The 27,902-nt window shown below is 46.9% G+C and overlaps 1 non-coding gene and 2 pseudogenes across 2 annotated transcripts; 2 read left to right on the forward strand and 1 right to left on the reverse strand.

Annotated features, from left to right (window-relative positions):
• Positions 1 to 1,607: 1,607 nt before the first annotated feature.
• On the reverse strand, positions 1,608 to 27,853 carry LOC144582083 (interferon-induced transmembrane protein 3-like; annotated as a pseudogene). Its single transcript, XR_013533942.1, has 4 exons — positions 27,764 to 27,853; positions 23,580 to 23,663; positions 3,649 to 3,735; positions 1,608 to 2,295 (listed from the first exon to the last, which is right to left on the reverse strand). The product of XR_013533942.1 is annotated as an interferon-induced transmembrane protein 3-like (transcript).
• LOC128931751 (small ribosomal subunit protein eS27 pseudogene) lies at positions 18,785 to 19,165 on the forward strand (annotated as a pseudogene).
• Positions 19,992 to 20,124, forward strand: LOC128931961 (small nucleolar RNA SNORA16B/SNORA16A family). The gene has a single exon (XR_008481108.1). It is a non-coding gene; the product is annotated as a small nucleolar RNA SNORA16B/SNORA16A family (small nucleolar RNA).
• Positions 27,854 to 27,902: the final 49 nt, after the last annotated feature.

A 27,902-nucleotide genomic window follows, 5' to 3' on the forward strand; every position in this document is an offset into this window, starting at 1 on the left:
CTTGCAGGGCAGAGATCACCGGAACACCACAGGCTCTGCCTGTGTTCTTAGAATATGGAGCAATTCTAATTGCTCTGTATCCACAATGCTACAGAGATAAAAGCCCCTTGATGCATGTGTGTGTGGTCAGACCTTATGGCACCTCATCAACTGCACCTCTCTTGCCAAAGCACCTGGATAGATAATGGGTGGTAAAAGCTCAGGGTCCTTAGTTAGCATTTCTTAGGAGAACCACATTTGCTATTGAATGCTGCAGAGAAGTGCTCTTCCTCAGGCTATCTTCCTTCTCAGTCCCCCTCCCCAAAGCCTGCAAGATTAACAAGATCATGCACCCAATAAAGGCACAGGAAGCTCACAGATTCAATGTGGATCACCTGTGCGGATCACCCCACTGGAGAGTGTGTTGGACCCCTGGACTCATGCTATGAAATTCTACCCTTGTGTCTTTGTCTTTATTTCTTTTCTCACTCAGAGTGATTCTTCTGGAATGCAGATCTGAGCAATGTCCTTCCTGACTTCAGTGATGCCAAAGCTGCACATTGTCCTTGGGACAAAAGACAAGGTTCTACCCAAACCCATGAGCTTCAGCCATTGAACCTGCTCACTGCTCCAACCTTGCTTTCTGCCCTGTGCTTTCTCTCTAATCTCCACCATGAACTGCTGACAGTTCCCCAGACTCCCTGTGTGCTCTTTCTTCTGAGCCTCTGTTTGTGATACTGATTCCCTAGAAGATTTTTCCTGCCATTCACCCAGGTTAACTATGTTCATCATCCAGGTCTCTGTTTAGACATTGCATTCTCCTGGAAGCGGTTTTCCCACACTAATTATAGTAGCCTGCATTTACTAGTTCTTTCAATCCTGTTGTGGAATCTTTGGTGTTTCACTCACTGAGGCCTAGGAGAGCCCGATGCATAGTCACTGCCTAATACAGGTTTGCTAAATAAATGTGGGGTCTGTTTGGTAGAAAGTCCCGCTATCTTTCCCCCAGGTTTCTTGCCCCCACCCTCCCCCCAGGCTTCCTGCTGCCCTGAGAAAAGCCCGCCAAGCCTGCTCTGTTCTGCCCAGCAACAACAAGCAGCCAATCATCGCAGCAGGAAAGCCCGCCAAGCCTCAGCCTATCCTGAACCGACACGTAACCCTCTGAGCCACCTCAGCAGTCTGCCCAGAGACAGACAGCCTATCCTAAGCTCCTACTACACTCCGCCAGCCCTGTGTCCACGCCCCCTCCACCCCCCTATAAAATCCTCCTACCCCAGCTGCGCAGTCGCAGCCAGCCCCCGATCTCCTTCCTTTCCTGGCCTGCCCGCTGGTCCCAATAAACCTGAACTCGGCTTCCAACTCTCGAGCTGTTATTTGGGGTCGGGTACCAGGCAGGGGTCTACAAGGGGGTCACACAGGGTCGACCATGAGATACCACCTTACTCCTGCAAGAATGGGCGTAATTAAAAAGTCAAATAATAGTAGACATTGGCATAGATATGGTGAAAAGAGAACACTCTTACACTGCTAGTGGTCAGAATATAAGTTAGTACAGCCACTTTGGCAAAAAGTATGGATGTTCTGGAAAATCTTACCCAACAAGAAACCCAAGTGGCACTCAGGTGATCAGAGGGACACACTTTATTACATCAGCAGGCCCAGAAGGGTTCACACCCAAAAGTCTGGACCCCAGCTAAGAAAAGTACACAGTTTTTTGGTTTTTTTCCAGGAACATGTGCACTTTATTGAACACAACTGTGGAAAAGTGTGTGAGGGAAAAAGGCTGATACAGGATCAGCTGGGGGCAAGGAGAGGAATGGAAGCAGGAGTGCGTGGGAGACAGGTCACAGGCAGAGCCCCTGGCCGGGATGATTCCTCTGATCTACTGATAGGCTTGCAGAATCAGTATTGGGATGATGATCAGCAGAATGGTCGTGAGGATGCCCAAGATCAGCACCCAGATGTTCAGGCACTTGGCGGTGGAGGCGTAGGCCTGGGCCCCGGTCAGGTCACCAACCATCTTCCTGTCCCTAGACTTCACGGAGTAGGCGAACGCTATGAAGCCCAGGCAGCAGGAGTTCATGAAGAGGGTGTTGAACAGGGACCAGATGACATGGTCGGGCACGGAGGTCTCGCTTCGGATGTGGATCACGGTGGATGTCGGGGGCGCAGGGTTGTGGGGCGCCCCCAGCGCAGCCACCTCATGTTCCTCCTTCAGCATCTCATAGTCCGGGGACGGCTGGTGCTGGTGGGAGTGAAGAAGGTTTGGACCGTGTGGTTCATGGTGTCCAGGGAAGACTGGCCGTGGTCGGGTAGCTGGGCAAAGTACACAGTTTTTACAGGTAAAGGGGCAGGGGAAGTAACTCAGGACTTTAGACAATGCAGCAGGTTTTAGACGAAGTGGCAGTTTCCCTTAAGGCTTTCCAGTTAGTAAGCAATAAACTGAGGTACAGAAGCAGAAAGGGGCAGTTACTAACAAAAATAGGGGCAGTTTTAAAATAGGGACAGTTGCTGAGTATGTGCTGACAAAATCCTGGGCAAAATTTCCACTTCATCCCCCACTTTGATGCTCTCTTATGGATATTAGGGAGCATCCCCTTTTACACCCTGGTGTCTGTACTTAGAGGCTTGTACTCACAGAGGGCTAGTAATTGAGCACTTGGTTTTCTAATTACCATTGTGACATGGTAAAAAGCCCCATAAAACTGCAGACCTCAACCATACCTCAGCTTTCTGTTGAAACTGCTCTCTATAACCCAAATGTGAATAAGTAATTAAGAATGGTGATCGCCACCCTACCCAGACAATGTGTAAACGAATGCTAATCTTGGCTTTTGTGAACCACTTAAGTAACAATCAGAATGTCAAATAGTTCCCTGGCCCTTGGAATGTCCGGAATCCCCTCACCCTCATCTCCACCCAGAAGGTGATTTACAGAATCCCCTGGCCCTCAGATTGTTGAAATCCTTTCAGCCCCACCCCCACCCCACACCCTCATCCCAGAGGTGGTTTTGGGGCATAAAAAGGTCTTGTCACCCTCCTTTCGGGGCCACAGGTTGGAGAGATGTGAGTCCTCTGTGTCCGCTGGCAATAAAGACCCTGCAATTTGGCATACTTTTGTCTTGGTGTTGACTTTCTATGCTTGGGCCAGTACATCATTTTGGAGACCCCAGCGAGATTTATCTTTGTCCATCACCAGACAAAAGCCATCTTAGACTCTTGCCTGGGCGGCCGCTCCCACCTTGCAGGCCTCTAGGGGAAGCACCCCCTGAGCTGTCCCAGGGCCCCAGAGTGCCACCATGGAGGATAAGCAACCACCCGGCCAACGTTCACCCAAAATTCTTCAGGGTCTTAAAAAGCCTCCAAAGGTAAGTTTGGTCTGCAATCTGGTCTGGAATCTGGGAACTAGTTCAAGGGGGGCCTGAGTCAGGGGACTGGATGCAGTCATTGCAACTCTGACCAGGCAAGCCTTACTGAGATGTCACTTGAGGCTCCTGGTGGTGGACACAGTGGGTGTCAGCCTTCTGGTAGCTGGTACAGTGGGTATCAGCATCTGGTAGCTGATATAATAGGTACCAGCATTCGATTGTTTTCCATAAATTCTGTGTGAATGAGAGAGTGAATGTGTATATATGTAGTCCCCGCTACAGGGCTTGTGTCGGCCTTCACCTGCGGTTCCATGGGAGTGTCATAAGGCATAATGGTGATTCACTTCAGAGCTGTCCTACTCGGATCTCCATCCTGAGGTGACCAGGCCTGGGGATTATACAGATACACCTTAGCCAAGATGCCCCTGAAACATCCCTCTGGGAACGTGGCTGGGCAGGCAACAGACTGGTCTCCCATCTGGGGGGCGCCCATCCTTTGTCAGTCAATCCTATATGTGGTACTGTCCTTTTTGTAAATTTTCTGGTTTTGTTAGACTCCTGTTAGCTGAAAAACAGTGGTTTAGACCTGTTATTCTTGAGGTGGATAATATTCTCCATTGGCTAAGTGACCATTGACTTCAAGAAACTCTAATTTAGTTTACACCTCTGGAAATAATTCTGTTCTCTTTCCTTTTCTTCTTCTTATACTATCATTGAGGCCTCATTCTTCTTTTTTCATATCTGAGAGAAAATTCTGCCCCCGATAACTTGGGTGTAGCTTTTTTTCTCTGTTTTAGAGAATAAAACTTTAAATAAGTTTGATTTAAACTTTAAATTCTCTTTACCACCCATCTTTGCCCGTTTAGGGTAAAAAAAGGAGCAATTGTCTCTTCTGTCAAAAGAAACAGAAACAGGGAAGAACAGAGAGAAAGAGAGAAAGTAGACAGAAGAGAGAAGAGAGAGGACAAGAAAGTAAGAGAGGAGACAGAGAAGAGAGTGGAGAAAAATAAGGAGAGAGAAATTTAATGCTTTATAGAGTCCCTGTGTCAAGGCGACCAAGAAAAAAAAAAAAAAAGCCACAGGGGTGGGGAACTCGAAGCTGGCCCAGTGGCTGGGAGCTTCGTTTTAAAGTGATGCAAAAAGTTTTTTTTTTTTTTTTCTCTGCTGGCCACCAGCCCCACCTGGCTTTCAGGCAGGCCACACAGCCTCAGGGTGCAGCATTTGCAACTGCAAGGTTGTTGGTTTAAATCCTCAGTAAAGCCAGTTTTAAATTAGTGAAATCTCTTAAGGGAAATTTGGCATTAAAAAAAAACACACACACACACAAATGGGGTCGTCTAGCTCCCGGCCTTGTACCCTCCCCCAATGCATGATGGACAACTTCAAGGTTGGATTCTCAGGCCAATATGGGGTGAAATTAACCCCTGGAAAACTCTGCTCTTTGTGTGAGCTAGAATGGCCATCTTTTGGAGTTGGGTGACCAGATACTGGAACCTACAACCCAAAAATTATTCAGGCTGTACGGAAAATGGTTGCAGAAACTCCTGGATACCCTGACCAGTTTCCATACATCGACCAATGGTTGGGTTTAGTCCAACAGCCTATCCCATGGCTAAAGCGCTGCATAAAACAGGCTTGGCTTCAGGTCATGTTAGCCGGCCCAAAGAAGGCCCCTACTGCGCTGACCATTCTCCCCACCCCAGAAGAGGATCTAGAATTACCTCCACCTTATTTTAGACTCTCTGGACAGAGGTCTCAGCACCCCTCTTCAGACAGCACTGATAGCCAGCCCTTGCCCTCTGAACAGGGGTCTCAGCACCCCTCTCCAGACAGCACTGATAGCCAGCCCTTGTCCCCACTCCACACCCATAGCGGGGCTCCATACCCACCCCAGGTATTACCCCTTCGAGAGATGCCCCCAATGGAAGGAGGTAGCTGGGGCCGCCCTTTCTTCATCCACATCCCCTTCTCTTCCAGTGACTTATACAATTGGAAGACTCAACACTCCCCCTTTTCTGAAAGGCCCCAGGTGCTCACAGGACTCCTAGAGTCTATCTTACTAACTCACTGCCCCACCTGGGATGATTGTCAACAATTACTCCTAATACTGTTTACTGCAGAAGAAAGGGGCAGAATTAGACAGGAGCCCATAAGGCCATAGTTGGAACAGGGGGAGGCTCGGTGGAGGACCACTGGGAGAAAATTAATGAAATTTTCCCTTCCACCCGACCCCAGTGAGACCCAAACACTTCAGCGGGTCTACAGGCTTTGAACAACTTTCACTGGTACCTACTAGAAGGGATTAGGGGAGCCAACTGAAGCCCACTAACCTCTCCAAGGTAGGGACTGTAACTCAGGGCCCGCAGGAGTCGCCAGCTGCCTTCCCTGAGCGTACAGGACACTTATCGCACCTACACTCCTATTGACCCTGAGGCTTCAGAAAATCAGCAGGTCATCAATCTGGCTTTCATTTCCCAGTCAGCCCCAGATATTAAAAGAAAGTTACAGAAGTTAGAGGGGTTTCAGGGAATGAGTTTGTCCCAATTGTTGGAAATTGCCCAAAAAGTTTTTTACAGTAGGGACACTTCAGAAGCCAGACAGGATAAGAGAGTTACTAAAGCAGTAATCGCAGCTCTTCAGGAAACCTGAATTATCCCATGGGGACAGGGAACCCCAACGGGGAGCCCCTGGGGTCCCCAGCCCAGCCTAGAATGCAACCAGTGTGGGTACTGCCGACAGATAAGCCACTGGAAGAACGAGTGCCCAGAAAGGAGAAGTCAAGAAACAACTCAGGGAAACCCACTGAGGGCTATTCTCAATTTAGAAAGCCAGAATTGATGGGGCCGGGGCTCTTATTTATTAAGCCCCCAGGAGCCCAGGGTCACTTTAAAAATTGGGGGCACACCTGTCAGTTTTTTGGTCGACACAGGAGCGGCCCACTCAGTCCTTACTCAGCCTCTGAGACCACTATCCAGCAGAAGAACAATTATTCAGGGGGCCACAGGAAATACCACAACTAGCCCCTGGACCGCCAATTGATTCACTGATCTGGGGAACGGCACTGTCACCCACTCATTCTTAGTCATTCCTGAGTGTCCATACCCACTCTTAGGAAAGGACTTACTTCACAAACTCCATGCAAATATTTCTTTCAGCGAGGGTCAGGCTTGCCTCTCAATTCCTCCTCCCTTAGCCAAAGGGCTGCTCACTATCTTGGAGCAGATCCAGGGAGCCGGTATGCACGACCATTCTCGGAGCCTGCTCTGTCCACTGACCTAGAATGAGACTCTGCAGGAGGCCTCTGCATCATGCCCAGCCTGCCAAAATTTTGCTTCTGCTCAGGGACCAACAAGAGACTGCTATTCTCTGAAGCCAACATCAGTCTGGCCAGTCAAGCAGGTACTTTCCAAACTGGAACAATTAGATCCAGCCAGCCATCCTTCCTAGAAAGCCCTGCTATGTAGTGATCAAAGACATGGGCTTTAATCACTTGGGTTCAAATCCCAGCTCTCCCATTCATTAGCTGTGCAACTTTAGGCAATTTTCCTAACCAGTCTGAGCCTCAGTATCCTCATCTCTAAAAGGGGTACAATGATTCCTACCTCTTAGGGTTGCTGTGTGCATAAAACAAAGTGATATACGGAGTGACTGGCACATTGCATTCAATGTGTGGGAGCCATAGTCTACTCAGAGTGTTACTGGGTTATCTACCGGCTCTGCCATGGAAAGGGTATTAGACACAGATGGGGACAGAAGTCAGCTGTGGGAGCCGCACTAGGGAGATCAAGAAGGGTGGAATGGAAAGAAACAGGGGGCCCAGAAGCCTGGACTTCCTCATGGGCTGAGGAAGGCCATGGAGGGGAGCATCCCAGAAACCACCAAGAACTGTGTGGTGAGTGGCCAGCCTGCACTACTAGGTACACAGTGCCATGCCAACACTGATGTGGAACTGCTTCCATCAATCAGAAAGAGGAGATTGCTTTTCCCCTCTTCTAACACTTTTAAATGACTGTGTTTGCCTGCTGATAGTCCCTAAGTATGACGTGATAAATATCCCATGGAAAGGAACCAAGGAACACGGGCCTAAAACCCGTGAGGTGGTGTGAGGGGGAGGAGAGGAGAGGGAATGGGCAAAGGGCCAAGCACAGTAAAAGATGTGATGGTGCTTTGGCGCCACGAATCGCATCTCTGACTTCATCTACTAGTCTCCTCTCTCCCTCTGTCCAGCCACACTGGCCCTTCTCTATGCCTTGAACACCTCAGCTGTGTTCTACCGCAGGGCCTTGGAACTTGCTTTCCCTCTGCCTGTGGGATTCTTCCCACAATGGCTCATGCTCCCTCCTTCCGCTAAAATGTCACCTTTGTGGTCAGGCCTTCCCTGGCCGTCCATGTGAAACTGCCACTACCCCCTTTCTGCTTAGTTTTCTACAGTGCATCTAAAGCCATCTCAACGTGCTGTTAGTCAACTCTGGCTCCTTCCCTTTCCCCCACCTCAGTTACCATAAGAGCAGAAGATTTTTTTTTTGATGGAGTTTCGCTGTTGTTACCCAGACTGGAGTGCAATGGCGCGATCTCGGCTCACCGCAACCTCCGCCTCCTGGCTTCAAGCAATTCTCCTGCCTCAGCCTCCTGAGTAGCTGGGACTACAGGTGCGCATCATCATGCCCAGCTAATTTTTGTATTTTTAGTAGAGACGGGGTTTCACCTTGTTGACAAGGATGGTCTCAATCTCTTGACCTTGTGATCCACCCGCCTCAGTCTCCCAAAGTGCTGGGATTACAGGCATGAGCCACTGCACCCGGCAAGAGCAGAAGATTTTTTATCTGCTTTATTTATCCCTTCATCCCTAGTGCCTAGCACATAAAAGGTACCCAAAAAACATCTGTTGAATAAATGGAGTAGGAAAGGGGAAGATGGAATTAGAATCACATGTTAATAATCCTAGATCCTCACTGGTCTGAAAGAACTCTTGTTACTAACATCATTGAAGGTGCTGGGAGAGTTCCAAAGCAAGGATCAGATACCATCTGAGGCTTCCTCTCTTGCGCCCAAGAACTCCTCAACAGATTTCCCCAAAGTGCAGATTGTTTCAAATATTTCGTTCAGAAAAGGGCTGGGCCTATGCTCTCCTTGTGCCGTGAGAGGGATGCCTTAAAATAAGAACACGGGGATCAGCCAAGCCACCAACTGTACCTGGAGGCAGATGAGCACTGTATTAGTTTCCTATTACACTGTAACAAATTACCACAAACTTAGTGACTTAGAACAAAACATTTATTCTCTTACAGTTCTGGAGGTCAGAAATCCAAAATTACTTTCACTGGGCTAAAATGAATGTGTTGGCAAGGCCACATTTCCTCCAGAGGTTCTAGGGGAAAACAGTTTCCTTGCCTTTTCCAGCTTCCAAAGCTATATTCGTTGCGTTTTTGGCCTTCTCTTCCACCTCCAAAGCCAGCAGTGTAGTATCTTGCTGAGGTAGTTACATTGCCTCCTTCTCCTGTGTCCATTCTCTCTCTCTGGCTCCCCCTTATAAAGACATTTGGGATTGCATTTAGGGGTCCACGTAGATAATTCAGGATAATCCCCTCATCTCAAGATCCTTAACTTAATCACATGTGCAAAGTCCATTTTCTCACCTGATATTCACATGTTGCAGAAGTTATAAAGGGGTTTATTTTGGGGGCCACTATTTAGCTTAACACCAAGGAAGCAAGCTCCAAAAGTCTGGAAGAAACACAGTTCAGATCCCTGGTCCACATAAAATAAGTGTCAGATTGGGAGCCTTGGCAGCATCCCAGGCCAGGGTCTTTCTTTCACTGTAACATTTTTTTTTTTTTTGAGACAGAGTTTCGCTCGTTACCCAGGCTGGAGTGCAATGGCGCAATCTCGGCTCACCGCAACCTCCGCCCCCTGGGTTCAGGCAATTCTCCTGCCTCAGCCTTCTGAGTAGCTGGGATTACAGGCATGCGCCACCGTGCCCAGCTAATTTTTTGTAATTTTTAGTAGAGACGGGGTTTCACCATGTTGACCAGGATGGTCTCGATCTGTTGACCTCGTGATCCACCTGCCTCGGCCTCCCAAAGTGCTGGGATTACAGGCTTGAGCCACCGCGCCCGGCCTCACTGTAACTATTTGTATTTAAGTAGGCAGCAGGCCAGGTGCAGTGGCACACACCTGTAATCCTAGCACTGTGGGAGGCCAAGGCGAGTGGATCACTGGAGGTCAGGAGTTAGAGACCAGCCTGGCCAACATAGTGAAACCTCATCTCTATTAAAAACACAAAAATCAGCCAGGTGAAGTGGCACACACCTGTAATCCCAGTTACTCAGAAGGCTGAGGCAGGAGAATCGCTTGAACCTGGGAGGCAGACGTTGCAGTGAGCCGAGACTGCACCACTACACTCCAGCCTGGGGGACAGAATGAGACTATGTCTCAAAATAAAAAAAAACGTAGGCAAAGGAGAGTTCATTTTATGGAACTGAGCATTCTGGCCCTTGGAGGACCACCTTGAAAGGGAAAAGCAGTTTTCTCTTCTCCAGCCTAAAGCCCCCAATGGACGGCTGAGGTGTATATTCCAGGATGTGTGTGCTGAGGGTTGAGGGGAATCCATCAGGACCTCCGAACTTTCCTAAAGGCTTTCACACAGGAGAGCGGGCTGCAAAGAAATGGTCTGAACCATATGAACAAGCCCCAGAACAAACCCCAGGATGGCAGATGTGCTGCTTGGGGTGGAGGATTCTGAATCCATCTGGGCTTGGAGAGGAAAGCTGATGTGGTCAGAGTGCCATGAGCACCACATCAAACACTAGGAATGGGCAGGTCAATGGCAATCTGCACGCTGTGACCTGGTCTACATGGCACCTCTGGAGGCTATAGGAAGGTGGCTTCTATCCAGACCAAAAGTGACTTGGAGAAGCACACCCTGAGAAACATGAAGAGAAACCGCTCCAGAAGATAACTGTACACCGTGGACACTCTCCTCTGTTGTGTGGACATCAGATGCTTTCTTACTTCTTTGGAATATGCTGCTAATTCTGAACCATTTCGCATCGCTTCTCCCCAAAGCCCTCAAGGGCCAGTGATGTAACTGAGGAGGGTAAACTTCTAATGTAAGAACAATACATTTCTCTTACCAGGTTTATTGATGTGAGGTTCACCAGTGGACCCAGCTGAACAGCAGGATTTAGTGAAGAAATGATACAGCAGTGACAGCCAGGGGAGATTTTGCCCCCTAGAGGACATTTGGCAATGTTTGCAGACATTCTTGGGTTTTACAGTAGGGGAGGGGAGAGTGTCACTGGCACTTGGTGTGTAGAAGCTAGGGATGCTGCTCAACATCCTAAAATGCACAAACAGCCCACACAAGAGATGATTATCCAGCCCAGTATGTTTACAGTGCTAGGCCTGAGAAGTCCTATACTAGAGAAACAGGAACTAGGAGGCAAAGAAAGTCAACCTCTACAAACATGAAGATGTTTTAGGCAATTAAGGGAAACGAAGAGCATGCCTTCCTTAATTGTCTGGAAAAGGAGGTAATGAGTAGAGCTCTGGGTTCTGACAAACTCTAGAACAATGTGTTTGTGAGGAGAGAGTGCAGGGTGGCCTGCTTGGCTAGTGCTGCCGGTTGGAGAGCAAAGTTGGCTTGTACTTCCACTGGAGTGGTGGCAAGGAACTCTGCGAGGTGGCTCACGCCTATAACCCCAGCACTTTGGGAGGCCAAGGCAGGCGGATCACAAGGTCAGAAGTTCGGGACTAAAAATACAAAAACTAGCTGGGCATAGTGGCACATGCCTTGTTAACCCAGCCACTCAAGAGGCTGAAGCAGGAGAATCGCTTCAACCTGGGAGGCGGAAGCTGTAGTGAGCCAAGATCATGCCACTGCACTCCAGCCTGGGAGACAGAGTAAGACTCCATCTCAAAAAAAAAAAAAATCAGCTGTTAGGTATCTTTTAGTATCATGATATGGAAGTGAACTTAAGCATGAAGCGGTTTTCCCACACTACTTGGAGCACCTCCCTTCAGCATCCTCCTAGAAGAGAACTCTTTCCAAGCTCAGTTGCCATTAGCTGTGGAGAACTTAGTAATGTTCTCAGGGGAGTAGCTGAGGTGACGATGAGGCTGAGCAGAAGTTAGGCATGAAAGAGAACTTTTTGGGGGAGTCTCTCTGAATCTGCTATGATTCTGAGGGCTGCCTGATTAAAATAAAATTATATAAGAAAAAAAAAAGAAAGACAGGACTTTTTTTTCTTTTTCTTTTAGAGACAGGGTCTTACTCTGTCACCCAGGCTGGAGTACAGTGGTGCAAACATGGCTCACTGCGGCCTCAACCTCCTGGGCATGAGTGATTCTCCTCAGGATCACTTGAGGTCAGGAATTTGAGACCAGCCTCAACATAGTAAGGCCCATCTCTACAAAAATTTTAAAAATTAGCCGGCCTGGTGGTGTGCATCTGTAGTCCCTGCTACTTGGGAGAAGTAGGAGGATCCCTTGAGCCCAGGAGTTTGAGCCTGCAGTGCACCGAGATCGCCCCACTGCACTCCAGCCTGGGTGACAGAATGAGACCCTGTCTCTTAAAAAAAAAAAAAAGTAAATAGCTGGGCGCGGTGGCTCACACCTATAATCCCAGCTTTGGGAGGCCGAGGCAGGTGGATCATGAGGTCAGGCGTTCGAGACCAGCCTGGCCAACATAGTGAAACCCCGTCTCTACTAAAAATACAAAGAATGTCAGGAGTGATGGTGGGCACCTGTAATCTCAGCTACTTGGGAGGCTGAGGCAGGAGAATCGCTTGAACCTGGGAGGCAGAGGTTGTAGTGAGCCGAGATTGCACCACTGCATTCTAGCCCAGGTGACAGTGTGAGTCACTGTCTAAAAAAAATAAAAATTTTTTTAAATAAAATAAATAAATAGGAAAAGCACTGTGTGAATGAGTTGCAAGCTAAACTAGACACTTGTTTCATGAAACACCATTTTTACCAGAAAGATTAACAGGCAAATGATAATTATTTAGACTTTACTATCTGACAGACTTTTTCTTGAAAATGGATGAAGTGAGATTGTTAATTCAAAAAAAACTAGTTGGCAGGCACAGTGGCTCACATCTGTAATCCCAGCACTTTGGGAAGCCAAAGTGAGCAGATCACTTGAGGTCAGGAGTTCAAGATCAGCCTAGCCAACGTGATGAAACCTCATCTCTAATTTAAAAAATACACAATTATCTAGGTGTGGTGGTACACACCTATAATCCTAGCTATTCAGGAGGCCAAGGCAGGAGATTTGCTTGAACCTGGGAGGTGGAGGTTGCAGTGAGCTGAGATCACACCACTGTGCTCCAGCCTGGGCAACAGAGTGAGACTCTGTCTCGAAAAAAAAAAATAAAAGAACTGGCCAGGCACAGTGGCTCATGCCTTTAATCCCAGCACTTTGGGAGGACAAGGCAGGAGAATGGCTCGAGCTCAGGAGTTTGAGACTAGCCTGGGTAACACAGGGAGATCTGATCTCTACAAAAAGTTAAAAAATGAGGTGGGCATGATGGTGCATGCATGTAGTCCTAGCTACTTGGAAGGCTGAGGTGGGAGGATGACTTGAGCCCAGAAGTCAAGGCTACAGTGAGCCAAGAATTCACCACTGCACTCCAGTCTGGGCAGCAGAGCGAGACCCAGTCTAGGGGGGGTGGAAGAAAGGGCTGGGTGTGGCAGCTCATGCCTGTAATTTCAGCCTTTGGGAAGCTGAGGCAGATGGATCACTTGAGGCCAGGAATTCAAGATCAGCCTGGTCAATGTAGCAAGATCACAAGACCCCATCTTTACAAAAAATTTTTTAAAAAGCTGGGCATGCTGGCACATACCTGTGGTCTCAGCTACTCTGGAGGCTGAGGAAGGAGGACTGCTTGAGCCCAGAAGTTGAAGGATGCAAGTGAGCTATGATTGCACCACTGTACTCCAGCCTGGGTGACTGAGGGAGACCCTATCTCAAATAAAATAGAACAAAAGAACCAACAGTATGTTACCAATGGTAAAAATCAAGCTTCAAGAGAAAACTCAAATTTAGAAAACATGCATTGGCCACTGCGAGCCTAACAGCTTCCCAATACTTAAAGACTTTTTAAAATGAGATCAGTGGTGATACTAATGAATATGGTTTTTTGACAATGTAAAATAAAATGTGTCAACATTCGGAAGATCTACATAACTCAATGAAACAATATTTCCCAATAACCAATTGAAAGTAAAAGATCCATTCAAAGTGCAAGACAGACCAATGGATTTTTTTTTTCTTTTTTTTTAATTTTTTATTGCATTTTAGGTTTGGGGGTACATGTGCAGAACATGCAAGACAGTTGCATAGGTACACACATGGCAGTGTGTTTTGCTTCCTTTCTCCCCTTCACCCACATTTGGCATTTGTCCCCAGGCTATCCCTCCCCACCTCCCCCTCCCACTAGCCCTCCCCATTTCCCCCCAATAGACCCCAGTGTTTAGTACTCTTCTCTCTGTGTTCATGCGTTCTCATTTTTCATCACCCACCTATGAGTGAGAATATGCGGTATTTCGTTTTCTGTTCTTGTGTCAGTTTGCTGAGGATGATGTTCTCCAGATTCATCCATGTCCCTACAAATGACACAAACTCATCATTTCTGATTGCTGCATAATATTCCATGGTGTATATGTGCCACATTTTTCCAATCCAGTCTATCATCAATGAGCACTTGGGTTGATTCCAAGTCTTTGCTATTGTAAACAGTGCTGCAATGAACATTCGTGTACATGTGTCCTTATAGTAGAATGACTTATAGTCTTTTGGATATATACCCAGTAATGGGATTGCTGGGTCAAATGGAATTTCTATTTCTAAGGCCTTGAGGAATCGCCACACTGTCTTCCACAGTGGTTGAACTAATTTACACTCCCACCAACAGTGTAAAAGTGTTCCTTTTTCTCCACATCCTCTCCAGCATCTGTTGTCTCCAGATTTTTTAATGATCGCCATTCTAACTGGCGTGAGATGGTATCTCAATGTGGTTTTGATTTGCATCTCTCTTATGACCAGTGACGATGAGCATTTTTTCATATGATTGTTGGCCTCATATATGTCTTCTTTCGTAAAGTGTCTGTTCATATCCTTTGCCCACTTTTGAATGGGCTTGTTTGTTTTTTTCCTGTAAATCTGTTTGAGTTCTTTGTAAATTCTGGATATCAGCCCTTTGTCAGATGGGTAAACTGCAAAAGTTTTTTTCCCATTCTGTTGGTTGCCGATTCACTCTATTGACTGTTTCTTTTGCCGTGCAGAAGCTGTGGAGTTTCGTTAGGTCCCATTTCAGACCAATGGATTTTAATGGCAGAAAGTATGAAAAGTCTGTTGGTAAAGTTTCAAACTCCATATTGCAACTAACCTTTGCTGAGTATAGCATAGTATAGTATAGTAATCAAAGAACAGAAGAATACCCACATGATCTGCAAAGGCTATTAAAATACTCCTCCCTTCCTCAACCACATATCTATGTGAGGCCAGATTTTTTGTCATATCTTTCAAACAAAACAACATACCACAAGAGATTGAATCTAGAAGCAGATGTAAGAATTCAGCTGTCTTTTATTAAACCAGGCACCAAAAAAAAAAAAAAAAAAAAAAATGACTGGCAAAAATGTAAAACATCACTCCCCTCAATAATTGTTTTGTTTTGAAAAATAGTTCTTTTTCATTAAAAAGTCATTTATGATGGCATGTAGTGCATTTATTATATTAAATAATTCTTAAAAATCAGTAACCTTTTTACTTATGACACTGATTTCAACAGAAAAGAAAAAATTAGTAACTTTAAAAAATTCCTCTGTTTTAATTTCTTCCTTTTTTTCTTTTTGAGACAGGGTCTCACTCTGTTGCCCAGGCTAAGTGCAGTGGTGCGATCTTGGCTCAATGCAGCCTCTGCCTCCTAGGTTCCAGCAATCCTCCCACTTCAGGTTCCTAAGTAGCTGGGATTACAGGTGTGTGCCACCACATCAAGCAAATTTGTGCATTTTTTGTACAGGCGGATCTCACCATGTTGCCCAGGCTGATCTCGAACTCCTGAACTCAAGTGATCCACCAGCCTCGGTCTCCCAAAGTGCTGGGATTACAGGTGTGAGCCACCATGCCCAGCCTGTTTTAATTTCTAACATGGTAAACATAAGCCCTTGGGCTCTCCAATAACTTTTAAGAATCTAAAGGGATCTTGAGGCCAAAAAGTTTGAGAATGCTGTTTTACAATATTCTAAAGTTGACTTCAAATTAAGCCACCTTTCTTTCCAAGCCCAACCTCAGACCCAGTTTTTTCAGGGACAATGCCAGCCTTCAGTGATGACTTACTCCTCTAAATGTGTGTCCTTATACAGCACCATGTGCTTAGTATTCGCCAGTTCTCTAACATTTAAAAAATATTTTTTGTGCATATTCTTTTTTCAGTGAGGTTCCCCACCCTGGGGGTGGGGTCAGCCAAGGATCACGCCTGAATGTCTGAAACACCTGTAACAAGATGTGGTCCATAGAAGCGCCTCAGGAGGGCTGGGCTCGGTGGCTCATGCCTGTAATCCCAGCACCTTGGGAGGCTGAGACAGGCAGATCACAAGATCAGGAGATCAAAACCATCCTAGCTAACATGGGGAAACCCTGTCTCTACTAAAAATACAAAAAAGTTAGCCAAGGCAGATGCTTATAATCCCAGCTACACAGGAGGCTGAGGAAGGAGAATCACTTGAACCCTGGAGGTGGAGGTTGCAGTGAGCTGAGATCATGCCACTGCACTCCAGCCTGGGCGACAGAGTGAGACTCTGTCTCAAAAAAAATAAAATAAAATAAAGTTAAGTGCCTCAGGTGAGAAAGACTAAAATGTCAACAACCATAGTTTTTTGAGATTAACACTAAAAAATACGATAAAGTTACAAGCTCACCTTTGCCAGAAACTAAGAAAGAAAACTTCTCCAGCTACTCAGGAGACTGAGGCAGGAAGATGGCTTGAGGCAGGAGTTGGAGACCAGCCTGGGAAACAGAGCAAGGTCTTATCTCTAAAAAAGAAAAAAAAATTTTTTTTAATGAGCCAGGCAGAAAGTCCTAGCTAGAGGAATCAGATAAGAGAAAGACATTAAGGGCACCCAAATTGGAAAGAAAGAAGTCAAATTATCCTTGTTTGCAGATAATACATCATATTTGGAAAAAGCTAGCTGGGTGTGGTGGCTCACACCTGTAATCCCAGCACTTTGGGAGGCTGAGGTGGGTGGATCAGGAGGTCAGGAGTTCAAGACCAGCCTGGCCAATACAGTGAAACTCCGTCTCTCCTAAAAATACAAAAAATTAGCCAGGCATGGTGGCTGGCGTCTGTAATCCCAGCTACTCAGGAGGCTGAGGCAGGACAAATGCTTGACCCTGAGAGGCAGAGGCTGCAGTGAACAGAGATCGCGCCACCGTACTCCAGCCCGGGTGACACTGTGATACTCCGTCTTAAAAAAAGAAAAACTAAAGACTCCACAAGAAAACTATTAGAACTAATAAACAGAATCAGTAAAGTTGCAGGATACAAAATCAACATACAAACATTAGCAGCAAGGCTGGGCATACTGCCTCATGCCTGTAACCCCAGCACTTTGGGAGGCCGAAGCAGGCAGACTGCTTGAGGCCAGGAGTTCGAGACCAGCCTGGCCAACATGGCAAAACTCCTCTACTAAAAACTAAAAAGAAACTAGCCAGGCATGGTGGTGCACACCTGTACTGCCAGCTCCTGGGGAGGCTGAGGCATGAGAATCGCTTGAACCGAGGAGGCAGAGGTTGCCAAGCTATGATTGCGCCACTGTACTCCAGCCTGGGAGATAGAACCAGACACCCTCTAACATCTCTGTCTCAACAACAATAATAAAATCAGTAGCATTTTTACATGCCAACAGTGAACAATGTGAAAATTTTTAAATTAATCCCATTTACAATAGCCACACAAAATTGATTACCTAGAAATTAACTTAACGTGGTATAGATGCAGCAAAGAACAAAAAAAAAAGAAAGAAATTAACCACAGAAGTGAAAGATCTCTGTAATGAAAACTATAAAACACTGATGAAAAAAATTAAAGAGGACATCAAAAAATGGAAAGATATTCCATGTTCATGCACTAGAAGAATCAATATTTTTAAAATGTCCATACAACCCAAAGCAATCTAAAAATTGGATGAAGTCCCTATCAAAATACCAATGAAATTCTTCGTAGAAATAGAAAAAAAAACCCTAAAATTTATATGGAACCACAAAAGGCCAATAGCTAAAGCTATCCTAAGCAAAAAGAACAAAACTGGAGGAATTACATTACTTGACTTCAAATTATACTACAAAGATACAGTAACCAAAAGAGAATCATACAGGCATGAAAACAAGACACACAGGCTGGGTGTGGTGGCTCATGCCTGTAATCCCAGCACTTTGGGAGGTTGAGGTGGGTGGATCACCTGAGCTCAGGAGTTTGAGACCAGCCTAACCAACATGGTGAAACCCTATCTCTACTAAAAATACAAAAAAATTAGCTGGGCATGGTGGCAAGTGCCTATAATCCCAGCTACTTGGGAGGCTGAGGCAGGAGAACTGCTTGAACCCAGGAGGTGGAGGTTGCGGTGAGCCGAGATTGCACCATTGCACTCCAGCCTGGGCAACAAGAGTGAAACTCCATCTCAAAACAGAAAAACAAAAAACAGACGCATAGACCGATGGAACAGAGAACCCAGAAACAAATCCACATGCCTACAGTGAACTCACTTTTGACAAAGGTGCCAAGAATATACACTGAGGAAAAGACAGTCTCTTCAATAAATGGTGCTCAGAAAACTGGATATTCATAGGAAGAATAATGAAACTAGACCCTTATCTCTTGCCATATACAAAAACCAAATCAAAATAAACTAAAGACTTAAATCTAAGGCTTTAAACTGTGAAACTACTATAAGAAAACATAGGAGAAAATCTCCAGGACACTCGTCTGGGCAAAAATTTCTTGAGCAGTACCCCACAAACACAGGCAACCAAAGCAAAAATGGCCAAATGTGATCACATCATGTTAAACAGCTTCTGCACAGCAAAGGAAACTATCAACGTGTAGTGAAGAGACAACCCACAGGATGGGAGAAAATATTTGCAAACTACCCATATGACAAGATATTAATAACAAGAATATACAAGGAGTTCAAACAACTCTATAGGAAAAAAAATCTAATAATCTGATCAAAGGATGGGCAAAAGATTGTAATAAGACATTTCTCAAAAGAAGACATACAGGGCCAGGTGCTGCGGCTCATGCTTGTAATCTCAGCACTTTGGGAGGCCGAGGTGGGTGGATCATGAGGTCAGGAGTTCGAGACCAGCCTGACCAACATGGTGAAACTCCATCTCTAATAAAAATACAAAAATTGGACAACCTACCCACGAGAACATGCCTCTTGCAAAGGATCTCCGTCATCCCTCTCCAGAAGAGGAGAAGAGGAAACGCAGGAAGAAACGCCTGGTGCTGAGCCCCAGTTCCTACTTCATGGATGTGAAATGCCCAGGATGCTATAAAATCACCATGGTCTTCAGCCATGCACAAATGGTAGTTTTGTGTTGGCTGCTCCACTGTCCTCTGCCAGCCTACAGGAGGAAAAACAAGGCTTACAGAAGGATGTTCTTTCAGGAGGAAGCAGCGCTAAAAGCACTCTGAATCAAGATGAGTCGGGAACCATCTCAATAAACACATTTTGGATTAAAAAAAAAATACAAAAATTAGCTGGGCGTGGTGGGGTGCACTTATAATCCCAGCTACTCAAGAGGGCTGAGGCAGGAGAACTGCTTGAACCCGAGAGGTGGAGGTTGCAGTGAGCGGAGATCGAGCCACTGCACTCCAGCCTGGGTAACAGAGCAAGGCTCTGTCTCAAATAAAAAGACATAGAGGCCAGTTGCAGTGACTCATGCCAGTAATCCCAACACTTTGGGAGGCCGAGGTGGGCAGATCACAAGGTCAGGAGTTTAAGACCTGGCCAACATGGCAAAACCTTGTCTCTACTAAAAATACAAAAATTGCCAGGCGTGGTGGCAGGCACCTGTAATCCCAGCTACTCAGGAGACTGAAGCAGAATTGCTTGAATCCAGGAGGCAGAGGTTGCAGTGAGCCTAGACTGTGCCATTACACTTCAGCCTGGGTGAGAAGGACAAGATTCCATCTCAAAAAAAAAAAAAAAAAAAAAACACACATACAAATGGCAAGCAGGCATATGTAAAGGTGCTCAGTAACACTGATCATCAGAAAAATGGAAATCAAATCTACAATGAGGCTGGGCATGGTGGCTCATGCCTGTAATCCCAGCACTTTGGGAGGCTGAGGCAAGTGGATCACCTCAAGTCAGGAGTTTGAGACCAGCCTGGCCAACATGGGAAAACCCTGTCTCTACTAAAAATGCAAAAATTAGCCAGGCATGGTGACGGGCGCCTGTAGTCCCAGCTACTTGGGAGGCTGAGGCAGGAGAATTGCTTGAATCTGGTAGGCAGAGGTTCCAGTGAGCCGAGATCATGCCACTGCACTCCAGCCTGCACAACAAAGCAAGACTCCAGCTCAAAAAAACACTACAATGAGATATCATCTCACCCCAGTTAAAATAGCTTATATCAGTGGCCCTTATTGAAGCTGCAGCAGCTTCCACATAGCTGCTATGGTGAAAAAGGAGCCGAGTGACAGTTTTCCTTGATGTTTGTCATTCTGTTTGTTGTAACTCATCTGCAACATTTAGGAAAAACAGAGTTCCATTATAAAATAAAAAAATAAGCCAGGCGCGGTGCAGTGGCTCATACCTGTAATCCCAGCACTTTGGAAGGCCAAGGCAGGCAGATCATGAGTTTGAGGCCAGCCTGGCTAACATGGTGAAACCCCAGCTCTACTAAAAATACAAAAATTAGCTGGGTGTGGGGGCACATGCCTATAATCCCAGCTACTCGGGAGGCTGGGGCACAAGAATCACTTGAACCCAGGAGGCAGAGGTTGCAGTGAGCCAAGATCGCACCACTGCACTCCAACCTGGGTGACAGAGCAAGATGCTATCTCTAAAGAAATACATTTTAAATGGCTTATATGCAAAACACAGGCAATAAATTCTAGTAACAATGTGGAGAAAAGGGAACCCTTTGCACACTGTTGATGGGAATATAAATTAGTACAACCACTATGGAGAATAGTTTGGAGGTTCCACAAAATAACTAAAAATTGAGCTACCATATGATCCAGCAATCCCATTGCTGAGAACATATTCAGAAGAAAGGGAATCAGTGTACTGTAGAGATATCTGCACTCCTATGTTTGTTGCAGCACTGTTTACAATAGCTAAGATTTGGAAGTGACCTGAGTCAACAGATGAATATATAGTACATATACACAATGGAGAACTATTCAGCCATAAAAAAGGATGAGATCCAGTCATCTGCAACAACATGGATGAAACTGAAGGTCATTATGCTAAATGAAATAAGGCAGGAACAGAAAGACAAATCGCATGTTCTCACTTATTTATGGGATATGAAAATCAAAACAATAGAACTCATGGACATAGAGGGTAGAAGGATGGTTACCAAAGGCTGGGAAGGGTAGTGAGGAGTTTCAGGGTGAGGTACAAATGGTTAATGGGTACAAAAAATATATAGAAAGAATAAGACCTACTATTTGATAGCACAACAGGATGACTACAGTCAATAAGAACTATATATTTTTAAATAACCTAAAGACTATAAGTGGATTGTTGGCAACTCAATGGATAAATGCTTGAGGGGATGGAGACACCATTCTTTAGAATGTGTTTATTTCACACTGCATGCCTACATCAAAACATCTTGATTGGGCACAGTGGCTCACGCCTGTAATCCCAGGACTTTGGGAGGCCAAGGTGGATGGATCACCTAAGGTCAGGAGTTCGAGACCAGCCTGGACAACATGGTAAAACCCCATCTCTAAATAATACAAAAATTAGCCAGGCGTAGTGGCACGCACCTGTAATCCCAGCTACTCCGGAGGCTAAGGCATGACAATCGCTTGAACCCAGGAGGCGGAGGTTGCAGTGAGCTGAGATCATGCCACTGCACTCCAGCCTGGGTAACAGAGTGAATCTGTGTCAAAAACAAACAAACAAACAAAAAACAACAAAGAACAAAACCATCTCATGTACCTCATAAATATATAATGGGTACTACTGTGTACCCATTAAATAAAAAAAAAAAAAACAAATAGCCAGGCATGGCGGTGTTCACCCGCAGTCCCAGCTACCTAGGAGGCTGTGGTGAGAGGACTGCCTAGGCCAAGCTTATCCAACCCACAACCCATGGACCACATGCAGCCCAGGACAGCTTTGAATGCAGCCCAACACAAATATGTAAACTTTCTTAAAACATGAGATTATTTTGTGACTTTTATTTTTAGCTCATCAGCTATTGTTAGCGTATTTTATGTGTAGCCCAAGACATTAATTCTTCTTCCAATGTGGCCCAGAAACGGCAAGAATATAATAGCAAAACCCCATCAAGAAAGAAAATAAAGAGAAGAGAAAAGAAAGAAGAGAACAGAAAAAAGAGAAAAGCGGAGGGAAGGGGAGGGGAGGGGAGACAAGATGCTCCTACCTGCACCTGGGAGATCAAGGCTCAGGGATGAACTGGACAAATGACCCCCAGAAACGCATATACAATTGCTGCCACTGGGCCTAGCTACTGCTAAATCAAATGACAAAGCAAATCAGTTCAACTCAGTAGCTCTCCCTGCTCAGGGGGTAATTCAACCTCTTCCCTTTTGGGGAACCTCAGAAGCCTCTGAAACTTCTCCCTTCTTCCTCCCTCACATTCCCTTCAGAGGAAAGCACTTGGTATGGGTATGAGAGCAGGAGGGCCCCCCCGCAACCCCAGGACCTTCCTGAAAGATCCACAAACAACCTGACCCACACGGACAGGGAGACACGGGGACTCACCACCCTGTTTGACAACAGGAAAACATGCAGGGTGTTAAAGGCAGAAAAGGGGAAGTGAAGCCCACAGACAGCTACTGGAACCACTGAACTTCAGAGATTAAAACAAATCAGACAGGAGGCCCACATTTCCCCCGGCCCCCAGCAGGGACCCACAACAACTCTGCCTTCCAAATAGGACAATGAACATTGTATTCCCTGGAGCTCCACTTCCGAGAGTTTATAAATCTGCCAGGCATCCTGAGAACATGGAAACAGCAATGGGAAACTCAGAGCATTGTTCAGACTCTTGGTGAGAACTCCCTACCCCTGCAGAGATGGAAGAAACAATTCTGTATACTATGGCCAGCTCTCATATATACCAGCAAACCACAGACCCATAAGGCAGAGCAGAGACTGGATCTGTTTTTTGCTATTATCATTTCCCAAAGTGCCTGGCACATAATTGGCACTCAAAAATATTTGTTCCCGCCGTGTGCAGTGGCTCACAGTATAATCCCAGCACTCTGGGAGGCAGAGGCCATTGGATTACCTGATATCAGGAGTTTGAGACCAGTCTGGCTAACATGATGAAATCCCGTCTCTACTAAAAATACAAAAATTAGCCGGGTGTGGTGGCGCATGCCTGTAATCCAGCTGCTTGGGAGGCTGAGGCAGGAGAATCACTTGAACTGGAAGGCAGAGGTTGCAGTGAGCCAAGATTGTGCCACTGCACTCCAGCCTGGATAAGAGCAAAACCCCATCTCAAAAAAAAGACATCTAATTTAAACCATCCTTACACACACACACACACACACACACACACACACACGTATGTATATGTATTTGTTCCCTAAATAAGAGAGAATGATGGACACCATCTTAGTGGCCTGGCACCCTAGGTACACATATAGGCAAAGACAAAAGTCTGTTCATTTATTCATTCAACAAATATTTATTCAGTATCTCCTCTGTGCCAGGCACTACCCTAGACACAAAGGCAGCAGAATAAGTCCCTGCCCTGTGGAGTTTATCTTTTAATGGGCACAAAGGTGGGAATCTCCGTGCTCCTGAAAAAACTATGCAAGCCATAGACATTTGATAATTACTTAATCAACGCCTAGACTATGCATAAGCAACTGGTACCAGATGCTGTGACAGGAACCTGCAATCTGGGACTTAGCCCTAGTGAAATTATTTCATCTACAAGGTCAGGATCTTAAATCTGCACCACGTGTTAGTGGATGGTCAGAGACCCCTGAGTAAAGAAAATGGGATTACCTCATCGGTGCATCTGTCTTCATCTGTTGGTGAGCAGAAGCCACTGTGTGAGCATCATGTGCATGCCCAAAACACTGTACAACACTGCAGGACAGAAAAAAAAATCGGCTTTAGCTGAGAGGTGCCAGGGGCCCTAAAAGCAACTCTAATAAGTTATAAACATTGTAACTCACAGAGTGCTCCCAAGGTAATCTGGCTCCTTGTCCGTCCCTTACACACCACCCTGAGATGTGATTCTGAGCCTGAGTCAGCAAATATTTCCCCAATCCTGGAAGGAGTCTGCTCACTCCCAAGTAAGCAGACACTGGCTTTGCTGATTTTGTCAGGTTAGGCAGAAGGAGCAGGCAAGGTAAGAAAGGAGCTGGTGCCCAATACCCCCCATGGGTAGCAGCTCATAAATGAAGATGTCCTGAGTCATGGTTGATTCCTTCACCAAAGCCCCTGGAGACTGAACTGGAGTCACATCCTAGTTACCAGCCTGCTGAGTTATGAAGGCTAGGAGCCATGTGTCAAGGAAGAAGACCCACATGTCTGAAACCGGATACAAGGGGCCATGTTCTCCCTGCCGGGCTCAAGGTAAGCTCCAAGCTCTCCTCTGACACCCTGGAATTCTGCTGTTGCAAGCAGCTCCTCCCGCTGGCTCCAAAGGCAGAGAAAAATGCTCAGGGATGTCAAACTGTCTCCAAGAAGCAGCCATTAGGTAATCTGGGACCACATGGCATAGACAATGGCATCAGGCACAGGGCTTCTGACATCATTTAGGCAAGGGCCTGGCAGAACGGACAAAACCCACAGAGACCTGGGTAGGGAGGAAGAAGAGGATGTTTCCAAGCTGGGCAGTGGAGCTGGGTCCCGCAATTTCCAGGCCCTCCAGAGGCACACGAGGAAGGCACCACTGTTCAGCTTCCCAGCCTGTAGGGGGCACCCAGAGAGGTGGGCCTCAGAGACAGAATACAGCTGAAGCCCTTAGACGTGACAGGTCCAACTCCTGAGAGAGAGAAGCTGCACTACCCCAGGATGTGCCAGGATCCGCAGGCCCTGAAGACAGCTTGCACAACAGTCAGGACAGCTGTAGGCCCAAAGCAGAGGCCTAATGGCTTCCAGGCCACTGCCTTACACTGGCTATCCTCTTACCAGGCCTTAAGGGAAGGGGTTGAAGGGACCACAGGTGGGGTTGAAAGACTGAGTAGGAACAATTCTTCCCAGATGTGTTGAGGCATGTTATACAAGCAGGCAGTGGCAAAGAGGCAAGGAGAAAGGCAGCCAAACTGGCAATCAGTGTCATCTCAGTGCTCTGCGACACCAAGGTGGGGAGGACTGCTGGAAGCTAGGAGTTCCAGATATTGTGAGAGCCTGTCTTTACAAAAAAAAACTTTTTTTAATTTAGTGAGTGTGGTGGTATGCACCTGTAGTCCCAGCTTCTCTGGAGGCTGAGGTAAGAAGATCCCTTGGAGTGCAGGAGTTCGAGGTTACAGTGCGCTATGATACTGCCACTGCACTCCAGCCTGGGCAACAGAACAAAACGTTGTGTCAGAAAATAAAGAAAAACAATCCAGACCCAGGCTCTGCAAAAATCACTGAATGGGAAGGAATTTGGTAATTGACAATCACGACTACCTTCTCAGAAAACGACAGAGTGAACAAACTGCAAGAAGCTTTCCAGCTAGGCTGCTGGTGCCCAAGCTGCTCCACAAGGACCGGCCTTAACCTGTTCTCAAACCTCTCACCTGCCACCACAGCAGAGAGCCCTACTAAGGGGTAAGTGCAGACAGGAGTAACAAACTGCTCAGAAGAGTAAGAAAGGGTCCTTCTTGGGAGCCAGAGACTAGACTAAAAATCTGCCCCCAACACTTTACCTCAACCTCTTTAGAATGATCCACTAAAACCCCGGAGAGATGCTATTCACAGGAACAAGGAAACCTTCTGGTCCAGTCTGCCCAAATCCCTGCAAGTGCTGCAAAGGGGGTCTTGGGATCAGTGAAGAGGCGACTGGCTCAACGACAGGTCATCCACAATCCTATTGCTTTCATAGAAAACAGCGCACAAGAGGATTACAGAACGGTAAAGTCTGGTCAAGCTGGTTCCTTTGGCTCTCCATCACAGCTCCTGAAGGTTGCCAACTCCTGTGTCCAATCTGGGCTCAAAGATAGACAGCACAATCCTCAAAAGGGAAGTCCTAGAAACCTGGAGCCAGATGAAACGACAAGCCTTCATTTCTAAATGTGAGACTGGATCACACTTTCAGAATCCTCCAAGATCAGATTGGGTATGTTACCCGGTGAAACAAAGGATATGTTATTTCTTGAAGACTTAGCAAAGGATATATTATTTCTCAAAGATTTCTTTAGAGAACCAACACCAAATAAAGGAGCTCAAACTGAAGGATATGAAGAGAATTTTCTGCTTGGTAAGTTTAACGTCCAGACACACCAGGAAGGTGGTGGGCTCTCGAGCCTCAGAGAAGATGATCTACATGACCGGAAGCAGATATGCCTGGTCAGGTTCCTGACAAGGTCTAACTACTGCAGTCCCACATCCTTCCCAAGTAGTTCTCAATTTGATACCTCACACTATGCCTGGGCAAAGGGAACAGAACTTTGGGGTTGCCCTTCCTCTTGCATGCAGAGGAAATTAAGCTCCCAGGGGAAAAAAATAGGGAGAATTTGGATTCCCTAGATTCAGAAAAGAATAAAGAAAAAGAGGGAGAAGAGACTCCGAGAGAACATGTTCAGTGACCAACGTCAGAGGCACATTCAGTTGGTCAAAGATTGTCAAAGAGATAGGAGAGAAAATCAGCAGCCGTTTCAAGCCACCAATAACAAAAGGGACAGATGCCCGCCAGCCCCAGGGCTAACAGGCCGGCAATCTATTTCAAAACTCAAACAGGGAAAAAAAAGTTCTGGAGCCAGCACAGAGGAAAAAGGTTGAGGACTACAAACATTTTCTGGAGCACAGCTATGAAGAATGCTCTTAGCCCTTTGGGATGGAGCACAGGGTGGAGGGTGGGAGTGAGGGCAGAGAGGCTGGAGTATCGTGGTATAAACGTATTCCATACATCCAGAGTGGAAAGACACAAAACCCTGATTCCTGGAAGGGGAGAAGAACTGGACAAAGCCTCCAGCTACCCGTGGCACACATCCAACTCAGCGCCGTCTCTTCCCAAGGGTTCCTGAAAGTCAACAGGCCCATAAAGGGGAAGTATTAAAGCTGAGATGAGAAGAATGGCCCACAAACTGGACATCATCTCTGACGCAATACCCAAGTCAATTCTCCCACACAGATATATCTGTTATTTCCTTTAGTCAGTCAGCCTCTTAATTCGATCAAGGTCTGAACACCTCCACCCCACCCCATGGGTATGTCAACCTCAGGTCAAGTGAAAGCAGAGTCAAGTGAAAGCTAACGCTTCTCCCAGAAGCAGGGGAAAGGAACAGGGAGGGAAAAGAAGGTGGACGACAGGAATGCAGGGGACAGGGCTGTTAGGAAGGAAATCGGAAAGACGAGCAAAAACAGGCCCTCTCAGGGAGCCAAGGTAAGAGAGGCTTAGGGAGACAGGGACTGCAGGCACGGAGTTGGAAAAAGTCTAGTAACACCCTGGGGAAGAGGATGGGGTTCCATAATACTAGGAGGGATTAGGACACAGAGTAAGAAGGGGACAGGGATGCGGAAGGAGAGCAAGGATGGAAGGATGAAGGCAGGAGACAAGGGGTACAGAGGAAAAGATCCCCGAGAAGACCCTAGATAGGGCAACAGATTAGGGAACACCAGAAAGGGGTAAAGAAAGTGGAGGTCAGAGACAGGGGAAAAAATGGGAGTGGCCCCCCCGGGCCTGACGGGGTTCTCATAAGTAGGAGGAGACGGGGCGAAGAGGCCCAAGAGGGGGCACAGAGTCGAGTGGACGGAGGCCAGTGTTTCGTACTCACTCAAGCAGCTATGGGGGTCCAAGGGCGGGGGGCGCAGAGGCGGCAGGGCGCCTGCACTGCAACGCACGACTGCTGACCGGACCGGGCCGGAGCATCTGGAAGCCGCCGCGACGCTGCTCGCGGACCCCGGCCGCTCCCCGCACCCCGCACCCCGCTCCCCGCCGCCGGGACCTGCGCCCCAGTCCTGGGGGCTGCCTCGGTCCGGGCCCGCCGCTTCCCGCCACCGCCGCTTTCCGCCCGCTTCCCCCGACTCGGACTGACCTGTCCCGGCTGCCTAAGGCGCCACTGCCGCCCTCTCGCAGGCTCCGCAGAATCCTCCCGCTCCTGCCAAAACTTTTCCCATTAATCCCCAGCTCCGCGGCGGCCGCAGCGTCACACGCTCTGCGGCCCGGCCCCGCCC

The sequence above is a fragment of the Callithrix jacchus genome, chromosome 4, assembly GCF_049354715.1.
Source record: "Callithrix jacchus isolate 240 chromosome 4, calJac240_pri, whole genome shotgun sequence".
Classification (NCBI taxonomy): Eukaryota; Metazoa; Chordata; class Mammalia; order Primates; family Cebidae; genus Callithrix; species Callithrix jacchus.